The 12,851-nt window shown below is 36.9% G+C and overlaps 1 non-coding gene across 1 annotated transcript; it reads left to right on the top strand.

The window, feature by feature from the left end:
- The first annotated feature begins 12,364 nt into the window (after positions 1-12,364).
- On the top strand, positions 12,365-12,553 carry LOC115836112. Its single transcript, XR_004031114.1, has one exon. It is a non-coding gene; the product is annotated as a U2 spliceosomal RNA (small nuclear RNA).
- Positions 12,554-12,851: the final 298 nt, after the last annotated feature.

Below are 12,851 nucleotides of genomic sequence, written 5' to 3'. Positions count from 1 at the left end.
CCTTTTAGTTTGTGAACTTGTATTTATAATCTACTTGCCCTGCATAACTTTATTCTAATGTAATAGTATTTAAAAATGTTATTATGCATGATCTCAAATAAATATCACAGAAAATATTGCAATGAACCTACATTTCACAATATTCAGCTTTAATAATGATCAGAACATGAACAAAAATGTCTCATATATACTCCACCTGGTCGTTCTAATTGTGTTAGTTCTGAAGGAATCTGAAAACATCGTATTATTTTATCTGCAAATATTTGTATATTTATCTTTAAAAGATAAAAACTGTTTCAAAATATACCACTGTCCATCATAAACCATTAAAAATACCAAGAATTCCTTAATATAATGAAACATCATGTGTGACAATTTTCTTGATTGTCTCATAAATGTGAGTGTTTTAAGTTTGTTAAAATAAACTGCAAATAAAAACTACATGTTATATTTTACTGAGACAGCTCTGAATTTTTTTTCAGTTTATAACACTGCTTCCCAATAGCATTTTCTGTGATGATAGAAAAGTTCTGTATCTATGTTCTCTGTATGTGGCTATTGTGCCCTTGAATGTGCTAGTGTGAATTATAGAACTAAATTTTTATTTTTACTTAATTTTTGTTAATTTAAATCTAAATAGCCATATATGGATAATGGCTGTAGTATTGGAAGTGAATATCAAATACCTGACCCTCCAGCTGTCTTTTATGTTTTACTTGCAGCTTATCTGTTGAAAGTATCAATTTTTAAAAAACAGTAGCCCATAGCTTGGACTCTATTGACTATATCCTTAAGATGGCATTTGACATCTTCTTGTGTCCTATATATTTTCTGTAAATTGGCAGTTGGATCCAGATGTTTGATAAACTCAAGAATGATTTTGGCAAGAATATACTGTAGTTGCTATTGTATTTTTCTTATCAGACCTCTAGGTCTAGTTGCTTCCTTTTAGTGATCATTATATAAATCCATAATTTCATTAGCAGCTGTAAATTGCAATATTCTAATTCTATACCTTCTTCTTCATTAAGACGGAGATACTCTTATAAAGAAAAATTCCCAGCCAGGGTCAGAGCCACATGCTTGTATTGCCACCTACTTGGGAAGCTCTGGTGGAAAGATCCCTTGGTCAGGAGTTCGAGACCAGACTGGTAACATAGTGAGACCCTGTCTCTTACATGAGAGAGATTGAGAGAGAGAGAAAGAGAGAGAAAGATTTCCTTTCTCAATTACTTAGTTACCCAGATACACTTTTTATATATAGGAAAGGCAAAATAAATTTTTGATTCTTACCCTTCTTTCCAGTTTTCAAAATAATGACTGGTCCTTCATATCTTATAATGATGGTCAATCAATCATTAGTATCATTTTCTTTTCTTTTTTTTGAGACAGAGTCTCGCTCTTTCACCCAGGCCGGAGTGCAGTGGTGTAATCTTGGCTCACTGCAAGCTCCACCTCCCAGGTTCACGCCGCTCTCTCGCCTCAGCCTCCCAAGTAGCTGGGATTACCGGTGCCCACCACCCCACCCAGCTAATTTTTTAAAAAATATTTTTAGTAGAGACGGGGTTTCACTGTGTTAGCCAGGATGGTCTCGATCTCCCGACCTCGTGATCCGCCTGCGTCGGCCTCCCAAAGTGCTGGGATTACAGGCGTGAGCCACCGCGTCTGGCCGACAACTAGTATTTTAATATAAAGTAGTATAGGGAATATCAGAATACATCATAAAAATACTATTTTAGGAAGCCTATGTGTGTTTATTAAAAATCAATGTTAATTTCCATAATATGTGGATATTCACAAGTTTGAACATCATTGCTTTTAATCCAATACGCCATTCTTTTCTTCAATACCCCCAGAGATGAAAAATTCACCATGTCTTCCTACAACCAACTAAATGTTGAACAAATTCCAAATAAGCATTATGCTTTCCTTAAGTTAAAATATAATTTTCTATCATTTCAATCCCATTTTATATCATCCTCTTAAGCATTATACAGTGTGCCTAATTCTTCTACATTTTACTGTTTTATGTATTTATTTATTTGAAGTTATTTTCAACATCATCTTATCTTGGGTGTTTGTATTTCATTTGCCCACTAAGAGGGATAAAACATTCTCATATCCAGTATTCCTACACTTTCGTTTTTCCTAGAATCTATAAATATATAATTGGAGAAAAAGCTGTCATGATTTACAAACTAAAGGCTCTCTAATATCTACAGGAATCTTCTATAATTGCAGATGCGTGTACACAGTATTATCATGTAAACTATTTTCAAATTATTTGTAGCTCTTAATCATATTTTGAAAAGTACTGCAAGTGCGCCAACTTGTGGAAATTACCTCTGTCAACATTTTCATTTGCTGTCCTGGCCAGACATTTGATCCTACAGAATTTGCAGCTTAGAGTGTCTTTAACGAACATACTGTATATACTTGAAGGCTGAGTAAAAAGAGAAGCTGGAGCAAATACAGTATTACCATACAAAACCAGACTGTCAGTTCCAATTTAGATCCTTCTACTCCTGGTTACTCAGGGTTAAGCAAGTCCACCTCAGAGCTACTGCTACAGGAGAGCAATTCCAGGAGTGGTAAGTAGCTTGGTCATGCCATTTCAAAGATATCTTTCTTTCGCTGCTGATAGGGCATGGCTCACTTTCCACAGCCAAGTTTATCTCTGTAGTAAGGCATCAATACAATTTAGTGTCATAGGCAATTTGTATTGGATCAGTTGCATGCTGGCTTAATAGAGCAGAATTTTGACATTATTATGAAACACTTACATTATAAAAGTGATTAAAAAATCCTGTCTGAAGACCTAAAATAATTTGACATTTCACTCTGCTTGCTAGAAGAGGCCAAATTATAGATTTTCTTTTAAATGTTGAAGAGTTGATTCACTTCTCATTAATTAAATGTCCAGCATCTTTGGAATTAAGCTGTCAGGTTTTATAAATGGAGCAAAAGCATTCTAATTTCTCATTCTCAGTGTCTTGGAATTTAAATAACACCTCTGGGAGAAGAAGAGAGCATTGCAATTGTGGTTTGACTATTTGGACATCACTGCAGAAATGAGAGAAGAATGTATTCCTATTACTCTGAGATAAATAATAATGAATTGGGTATTGGCAGTGAGGTATCTCTCAGTTAGAGCAGTGCAGTGAACTCTTATGCTGTACCCAGTCAGTGAAGTGAGTAGAGAGAATTTGCACAAACCCTTTAGATGATTTTATGTTACAAATTTATTAAGTTACCCAGAACACAATGTATCTTCATAAATTACAATTAAAACTGAGACCTTCTTGGTCTCCAAAACCTCATGGAAAACTACTGTGGATGTACTAGAACTGCATCCCCAAATTGAATCAAGCTAGCAAGCATTTAGCAAATACACAATATATACATAATCATATACTGAGCACAAAAAAGGAAGAAACAGAAATGTGTTGATTACCAAGGGAACTTTAAAATATACCAAGCACCCAGGAATGTGATGTACAGTGATGTCAATTAAAGGCAGCATGAAAACAAAAGAATTAGAAAGTATGCCAGAATCTGTGTTATGTAAAATGTAGAATTTTAAATAGGCCTAGAAGAAAATGTAGGAGCCAAATTATTAGAAAGAAGAGAAAAAGGGAACTTCCCCACGAGATTATCCAATATTAATGGAATTTCCAAAACTCCCTAACAGCAACAATTGCTTGGAGGGAATGTAAAAAGTGATATATATATATGGATCCATATATATATCCCATGCCACACTTGCTGCATCAAGAAAGTCACTGGATGGAGAGAGTGGGGTAGGGAATCTATTTTTTTTTTTAACAAAAACATAAAACAAATAAACAACCCCCAAACCATTGATCTACTTTTCCACTTTCAGTTTTCTTTTATAGATAGTGTCCAAAAGACTTGTGTACATCTTCTTCATGAACCTCATTCTGGCAGTTACTCCTATTTTTTCTTGAATGCACAAAGTATCAGCCTTTATTTACGACTTTACTTATGTTCTTATCTAGGCCAGGAAATGTTGCCATGTTGCCAATTCTAATGCAATTGTAAGACTTCATCAGTGAGTGACCAGATGTCCTGGCTGACCTGGGACTGATGGTTTTTCTGGACACAGGGTGCCAGTAGTGAAACCAGGAAAGTTTTGGGTAAAATGGGACAGTTGGTCAAATCCTCCATTTTAAACTGCTTTCTTAACTTGCTTTAAGGAACCCAAAATTCATATTCTTTTTCCTGTATCATAGCCCACTGCTTTGGTGGATTCTACTTTTGTGACCTCATTTTCTTTCATCCCACACCTCAGTCATTCGGCTCATGCCACGCTGGTCTCCATGCTGCTTCTGGACCACTGGAACTAATACTGTTAGGGTATTTGCACTTTTTCTTAGTGTGGTCTCTAATGCTCTAAAGCTGTGCCTGCAGATATCTGCTTGACCCTCTGTGTCACTTTATTCACATCTCTGCAGGGGTGTCACTTTAACACAGCTATTGCCTATAACTACACTGTAATATTGCACAAACTTACATATATCACATTGTCTCTATTGCTTTGTTTCTATGTTTAAAGAACTTTATCAATATCTGATTTCATTATATTTATATAATAAACATATTTAGCATGTTAATATATTTAATATAAATAAATATAGTAACATTAAAATAAATATTTTATGCTTTCTCCAACAGAATGAAAAATACTGCTTTCCCTCTTTATCACTGTATCTCTGTCACTTCTGATAGTGTAAAGCGTATAGTTGAAGTTCAAAAGTATTTGGTGAATGAATAAATAAAGATGACAATGTTATTGACATTACAAAAGTCAATACCAAGTAAGGTGGTGAACGAGAACTGATTTCAGAGTCTTAGTATTGAAGCACTACATCGCCATGCCTTCTTTCAATCTATAGAATAACTGCAAGTGAGGGAGGGAGTGGCTGGCTAATATTGGCCAGGTTGGTTATTTGAAGATTGATCATAAAAGGCAGAGATGCTAGGTCACATGGCAACTTGTGTATAACTTTTTGAGAAACTTTCAAGCTGTTTCACCAATGACTGTACTATTTTACATTTCTACTGGTAAAGTACAAGGTTCAAATTTTTATCCATCCTTGCCAACACATTATGTTCAGTGAAAGAACCCACACATGAACAGTCACGTATTGTGTAATTCCATTTAAGTCAACTCTCCAGAATATACCAATTTTAGAGACAGAAAATAGATTAATTCTTACCAAGTATTGAGAAATGAAGGCAATAACGTCTTACTGCTATGGAGATGGGGTCTTTATGGGAATCTCATTTTTCTCTGGAAAAATATTCTGGAATTAGATAGTGGTGATGGCTGCACAACCTTGTGAATACACTAAAAGCCACTGAAGTGCACACTTGAGTTTTATGGTGAATTATGTGAGGATTATATATTTAAAAAGGCAAAAAATGACTGGAGGTTATCAAGTAATTGAAATAATTCAGTACATTATGTGCTCTGCTATTGGGCATTTCTAATTGTGTTTTCTGAATGTAATGTCCCCCCAAACTATACTTTTGTCTTTTATTTCAACTGATGTATCCCAAATGGCTTGTAGACATGCTCTTGATATTTTCATATTGATATTGTATCCAACAATTTTCTTGAAATTTTTTATTATTTTGAATATTGTCTTTATACATTTTGATGTTTTTTAATATTGATATGTACATTGTCTGCAAATATTTTTCTTTATATTGTACTTGTATGTACTTTTTTGTCTTATTCTAATCAGTAGGATCTCAAGTAAATATTGATTATGAACTTTGGTATCATATAATCATATAATGTTACGATTTTAAAGAGGGTACTTTAATATTTCACTTTTAGGTATTGTGTGTGTTTTAGATTTTCACTAGATTTTTTTATTTGGTTTTGGTAATTTCTTTCTATAACTATGTTGCTGACTGTTTATGTTTTATAATGAGCTTATCTTTAATTACATCAATTATGGTTTTGTATTCAAATACAAATTTACGAAGATGGCCAACTAAAAGCAGCAGCAATCAGAGGCTCCCATCGAAAAGAACCATAACAGAGTGCAAATCCTGCACTGGCTACCGAGGTATCCAGTTTCTGTCATCGGAACTGACTAGACAACTGGCATGATCCACGGAGAGGAAGGAAGAGCAGTGTGGTGCAGCAGCCCACCGCAGAGCTACATGGGGCAGGGGAGTTCCTGCCCCACAGCCAAGGGAGGCAGTGAGTGAGCATGCCACCCAGCCTGGGAAACCGTGCTTTCTCTATGGAACTGTGAGACCCACGAATTAGGTTTTACTTGTGAGCCCACGCCACTGGGGCCTAGGGTCCCAATCACGGAGCCATGCAGATTCTCAACAACCACTAAGCTACAGTCTGCTTAAGCCTGCTGAGCTCCTGTAGGGAGGGGTGGCCAGTACCACAGCTGTGGCTACCTGCTGTCTAAGCCATTTGTGCTCCTTGAGGGAGGGGCAGCAGCCAACACTGGGACTGATAGCTGCCTAACACACTAAGCTGCCAGGGCAGGGGAAGGGTGGCAGCCATCTCTACAGCTCCAGGCTGAGCTTTTCCCCTGCTGAAGCCAGGGAGGCTGGACGGCTTGGTCCCAAGACGTATCCCCCTCAGCCCAACACACTGGCTGTGACAGACTGTAGCTACAGGGCCTCTTCAGGGCTGATCCTGACTCGTCCCTCCTCACTGGCCAGGTCCTCCCTGCGAGAACTCCAATAACTCCAGCCAAAGGCTCAGGGACAATACTCTGATCTCCCAGGGCCTGAGTCCCTAGGGGGAGGGGCAGCCACAGTCTCCACAGACCAGCAGACTCAGTCTTTCCTCCTGTTAGTTCTGAGGAATCTGTGGAGCCCAGACAAATGGATTTCCCTAAAGTGAAGCACACCCCTCCACCAAGGGACGAACTGTTTCGTTAGATGAGTCCTGCTCCCTGTGCCACCCAACTGGGTGATAACCCCCAATAGGGGTTATCAGACACCCTATACAGGAACATTCCTACTGGCATCAGGTTGATGTCCCTCAAGGTCAGAGATCCCAAAGGAAAGAGCAGGCACCCATTTTTGCTATTCTCCAGCCTCCTTGAGTGACATCTCCAGGCACGGGAGTGAACCAGATGAATAGGGCCTGAACCCCTAGCAAACCACAGCAGCCCTAAAGAAGAGGGACCTGACCATTGAAAGAAAAACAAACAAACAGAAAGCAACAACAACAGCATCAGTGAAAAAAAGTCCCTACAAAAACCCCATCCAAGGGTCAGCAGCTTCAAAGATTGAAACTAGACAAACACATGAAGACGAGAAAAAAATCAACAAAAAAATGCGAAAACCCAAAAGGCCAGAGTGCCTTTTCTCCTCCAAATGATGACAACACATTTCTAGCAAGGGCACAGAACTGGAAGGAGGAGGAAGTGAATGAATTGACAGAAGTAGGCTTCAGAAAGTGGGTAATAACAAACTCCGCTGAGCTAAAGGAGCATGTTCTAACCCAATGCAAAGAAGCTAAGAACCTTGATAAAAGGTTACAGGAGCTGCTAACTAGAATAACCAGTTTAGAGAGGAACATAAATGACCTAATGGGGCTCAAAAACACAGCACAGGAACTTTGTGATGCATACACAGGTATCAATAGCCAAACTGACTGAGCAGAAGAGAGGATATCAGAGTTTGAAGACCATCTTGCTGAAATAAGGCATGCAGACAAGATTAGAGTAAAAAGAATGAAAAGGAACAAACAAAACCTCAGAGAAATATGGAACTATGTAAAAAGACCAAATCTATGATTGATTGGAGTACCTGAAAGAGATGGGGAGAATGAAGCCAAGTTGGAAAACACACTTCAGGATATTATCCAAGAGAACTTCCCCAACCTAGCAAGACAGGCCAACACGCAAATTCAGGAAATACAAAGAACACCACTAAGATACCCCACAAGTAGATCAACCCCAAGACACATAATCATCAGATTCTCCAAACTCAAAATGAAAGAAAAAAATTTAAGGGCAGCCAGAGAGAAAGGCCAGGTCACCTACAAAGGGAAGCCCATCAGACTAACAGCAGACCTCTCAGCAGAAACCCTACAAGCCAGAAGAGAGTGGGAGACAATATTCAACATTCTTAAACCTAGGCAATACCATTCAGGACATAGGTGTGGGCAAGGACTTCATGTCTAAAACACCAAAAGCAATGACAACAAAAGCCAAAATTGACAAATGGGATCTAATTAAACTAAAGAGCTTCTGCACAGCAAAAGAAACTACCATCAGAGTGAACAGGCAACCCACAGAATGGGAGAAAATTTTTGCAACCTACTCATCTGACAAAGGGCTAATATCCAGAATCTACAATGAACTCAAACAAATTTACAAGAAAAAAACAACCCCATCAAAAAGTGGGCGAAGGATATGAACAGACACGTCTCAAAAGAAGACATTTATGCAGTCAAAAAACACAGGAAAAAATGCTCATCATCACTGGCCATCAGATAAATGCAAATCAAAACCACAATGAGATATCATCTCACACCAGTTAGAATGGCCATCATTAAAAAGTCAGGAGACAGCAGGTGCTGGAGAGGATGTGGAGAAATAGGAACACTTTTACACTGTTGGTGGGACTGTAAACTAGTTCAACCATTGTGGAAGTCAGTGTGGCAATTCCTCAGGGATCTAGAACTAGAAATACCATTTGACCCAGCCATCCCATTACTGGGTATATACCCAAAGAATTATAAATCATGCTGCTATAAAGACACATGCACACGTATATTTATTGCGGCACTATTCACAACAGCAAAGACTTGGAACCAACCCAAATGTCCAACAATGATAGACTGGATTAAGAAAATGTGGCACATATACACCATGGAATACTATGCAGTCATAAAAAATGATGAGTTCCTGTCCTTTGTAGGGACATGGATGAAACTGGAAACCATCATTCTCAGCAAACTATTGCAAGGACAAAAAACCAAACACCGCATGTTCTCACTTATAGGTGGGAACTGAACAATGAGAACACAGGGACACAGGAAGGAGAACATCACACACCGGGGCCTGTTGTGGGGTGGGGGGAGGGTGAGGGATAGCATTTGGAGATATACCTAATGTTAAATGATGAGTTACTGGGTGCAGCACACCAATATGGCTTATGTATACATATGTAACCTGCACGTTGTGCACATGTACCCTAAAACTTAAAGTATATTAAAAAAAAGTCAACATTGAATTAAAAATTGCTTGGCACATTAAAAAACATATTAATTTAAAGAATACTTTTAAAAGACTATAGATAATAATTTGTGGGAGCTTCAGATAAAATTCCACATTATTAATTTTTAAATAATACTTATAATAATAATATGTAAAAAAGAGATAAATGACAAGACGGAGGATGTTGATCTGAGAATTTGCTCTTCTAACTAGTTCCTGGGTGTTGCTGATACAATTTATGTGAGAAATCGCTGTCAGCATGTGCATCACCTTTCTGCTGTGGAGGCTGCTGTCAGTGCTTGCCTACCAGGTTATTCATTCCTCTGCCCATTCTCCAGCTTCCCTGTACTTCAATCCTTATCTTTCACACCATAGTTTCCTCAGATGACTCTACTCAGGCATGGAAAGAACCAAGATTGCCTAGGAAATTTTGCCCCTTTAGAGGAGTCTATATTCAATGACAGATTGGTAAATAAATATAACATTGTAGGGTCTTCTTTGAAGTAGGACAAATTCTTTGGTGCAATTTATATGTCAAAGTTTCCTGTGGCATCAGGCTGACATGGGAATTTTACTTGAAATGACACCCTTGCTTGGCCCCTTTGTCTTTCTTAACCTACTTCTTCCCTGCTCTTCTCTGTCTCTCTGGATAACTTCCGTAATAAATCAAGTTACTTGTACCTGAAAACTCGATAATCTGTATGGCTAGTGGCCATGATTTTGACAGTATAGCTTCTACCATAATACATAGTTTCATTGGAAAGTGCTGTTCTAACACGTTTCATTGATTTTATCTTCCTACAATGAAAGGTTATATATAGTCAGATTACATTATTTGAAGTAGAGATAGTAATAATTAGGGGCTGCATTTAATTTTATTAAGGTTTATTATTTGTGGTTTGCCCTTACTCTTAAAATGTGTCCCATATGAGGTCTTGAATAATGACCTCATGTCTTTTAACTCTAATCTTTGTGTTCCTAGCACAAAGGGATTGTTGAATGTTCTTAGTTTCATTGTTCTTAGCCTCATGCACAGTCTAAGGAAAAAGAAATCCTTTAGTGGGATGACACAGACCAGATTTTGACCTCATTTCTCTGAAGTTCTTTTTTCTACATAGTCTTGTTCCCTCAAGTTGTGACTGTCTTAGTATAGCTAAACTTTGACTTTACTTTCCGATTCACATGAATCTTCCAAAGACTCTGGTTCAAGAATTCTATTTAGTTGCTCAGCCCACTGAAAATTAGGTATAAATTTAAGAAAAAATCTTCAGAGAGGCTTGAGCTCACTTACTCTATTCTTATTCTCTCTGATATCCTTATTTTTCAACTCCTGGCTGCCTTGTATACTCTTCTATGCCTTTATTTGGTAGCTGAATTATGATAAATCTACACTAGTTTGTTTACTTCTCATTCTTATTTGGATTTTAAGGCTTTAGTTGGCTATCTTTCATCTGTTTGAATAATCCTCAGGCATTGTTTCTTCAACTATTCAGCCTTATTTTCTCACTCCTATTTTTCAGTCTCCAGTTACAGAGATTAGACCACATAACTATAACTATGTATTATCCTCTCTCCCTTAATTGTTATTCAGTTTTTACTTCTTATATTCATTCTGGATATTTTCTTCAAGCCTATCTTCCAGCTCATTATTCTCTCTTCAGCTTAGTGTATTATTTTGTTAAACACATTTATTTTATTGATTTATGTACTTTTCAGTTCACTGCCAAATTTGTCTCTCTTATCTTCTATCTTTTTGAACATGTTAAGCATTATCTACATAATTACATTTTCTGGACCTCTTCCAGGTCTATTTTTATTTTTTATTGTGTTTTGCTTTGTAATAATAATGAGTTTTGTTTCCTTCCAAGTAAGGGGTAAAGTAATAGTGAATAGCGTATATAAGAATTGTAGAGCCATTTCAAGGAGTAGAATTAATTTACATCCCTGTAAAGAGGTTGTTTGTTTACTTTTATTGTATGTCAAGGGCAATAGCAACCCAAGATAACCTTAATCTGTTCAGAAAAGTTTAGATTATTTAAAGCGGGGCTGCTGTTTTTGAACATGCCAGTATATTTCTGATTCATTCTCACCAGTATAAATTATCATTTTATGGTCTTAAGATAAACTATAGGGGGTTTAAAAGCTTCTTCTACTTGCCATTTTTCTGGACTCCATTTTTTTTTTTGTTCCCTATTTCCTCTAAGCTGTCAAAGCATCTGTTTAACTTTTTTATATATCAGCTTCCTTTTCTGGAATTACTAGATGCTTCTAGGGGAAAAGTAGCTACAAATACCAGTACTACTCCTTTTTTTTTATTTCTATGCTCCTTCACTGCCTTATTAGTTTCCTGTTTCCATCTAATGAGTTTAAAAAACAAAACAAAACAAAAAAACAAAAATATTTCCTGTCTTTCTAGCCATTCTTAGCAGGGAGGTTGGTCCAAATTATTAAGGTCTCTATTTCTCTATATGAGTATCTGCCAGCATGACTTTACTACAAACTATTTTTTTCCTAAACCAAGGAATAAGTAAATGCTATGTTTAACTTACAAACGTTTTAAAAAATAATTAAGTTAGAGCCTTAATACACATAAACATGCATTAAACGGTTTATGATAAATGGCTTATAAAATGTTTTTCTCTGAATTGTGCTTATGTCATCAACATCTGGGTTATCATTTATTGTCTTCTATGCATTACAGTTGCTGACGGCTGATGATATAGTCATGTCAGCACCATCACAATGTTTTATTAGCTATATCTGGCCAGACATACTAGTTATAATATAGGTGACATCTCTGTCACATTTGTTCAAAGATCATACTTAATATTACAATCTTGATTAGATATATGTATAGCTATGATTGTTCAACTCTGTGTAGCTAAGCATATTGTGGTAGTGTTGTCTAGGAGTCTTGACTTAATTATCTAAAAATCTTCAAAATTTTAGCGGCTTAATAAAATATAATTGTATAATTTTCTCATGTAATGGTCCTAATTTACAGTTCAGATTGGATGACAATCTCTCCCTCTCCTATAAGTACTAACTCAAAGACCTTGGCTATTTACCTCTGAGGGTCCACCACCTCTTAGAACCTTGTCATCAGAGATTGCATCTAGCAAAATGAAGAAATCACTTCTCAGCCTTTTGGCTAAGATCAAGTATACTATCTGTTCTTATCAGCTAATATCGTATATGTTCTCTTTCCGAGGACAATATTAAATGGACTGTTGGAAATAGCAGATAGAACATAAGTTTGTTTTGTCTACTCCATACATTAACCTGGCATTGCAGTACTGCCAAGAGACAGAGAGAGAGAACGAAAGAAAAGAAAGAAAAAAAGAAAAAGAAAGAGAGAGAAAGGAAAGAAAGAAAGAGAGAGAGAGAAAAAGTCTAGGCAAAGAAGCAAAAAGAAAAAATAATCACTACCACTCACATGATATCACTACAATTATAACTCAGATTCTCTTTCTACAGGGAATGTAGGAAATGCTACACGCCCAGAGAAAAGAGGAAACAGGCATCAGTGAATATCTGATTGTTTCTGACCCAATGGTAAAAACACCTTCATTTGTAAACAGGCATACTATTGTCTTCTGAGATCAAAATGCTGCCTTT

The sequence above is a fragment of the Nomascus leucogenys genome, chromosome 1a, assembly GCF_006542625.1.
Source record: "Nomascus leucogenys isolate Asia chromosome 1a, Asia_NLE_v1, whole genome shotgun sequence".
NCBI lineage: Eukaryota > Metazoa > Chordata > Mammalia > Primates > Hylobatidae > Nomascus > Nomascus leucogenys.
This window is presented reverse-complemented; position numbering and strand designations above follow the sequence as displayed.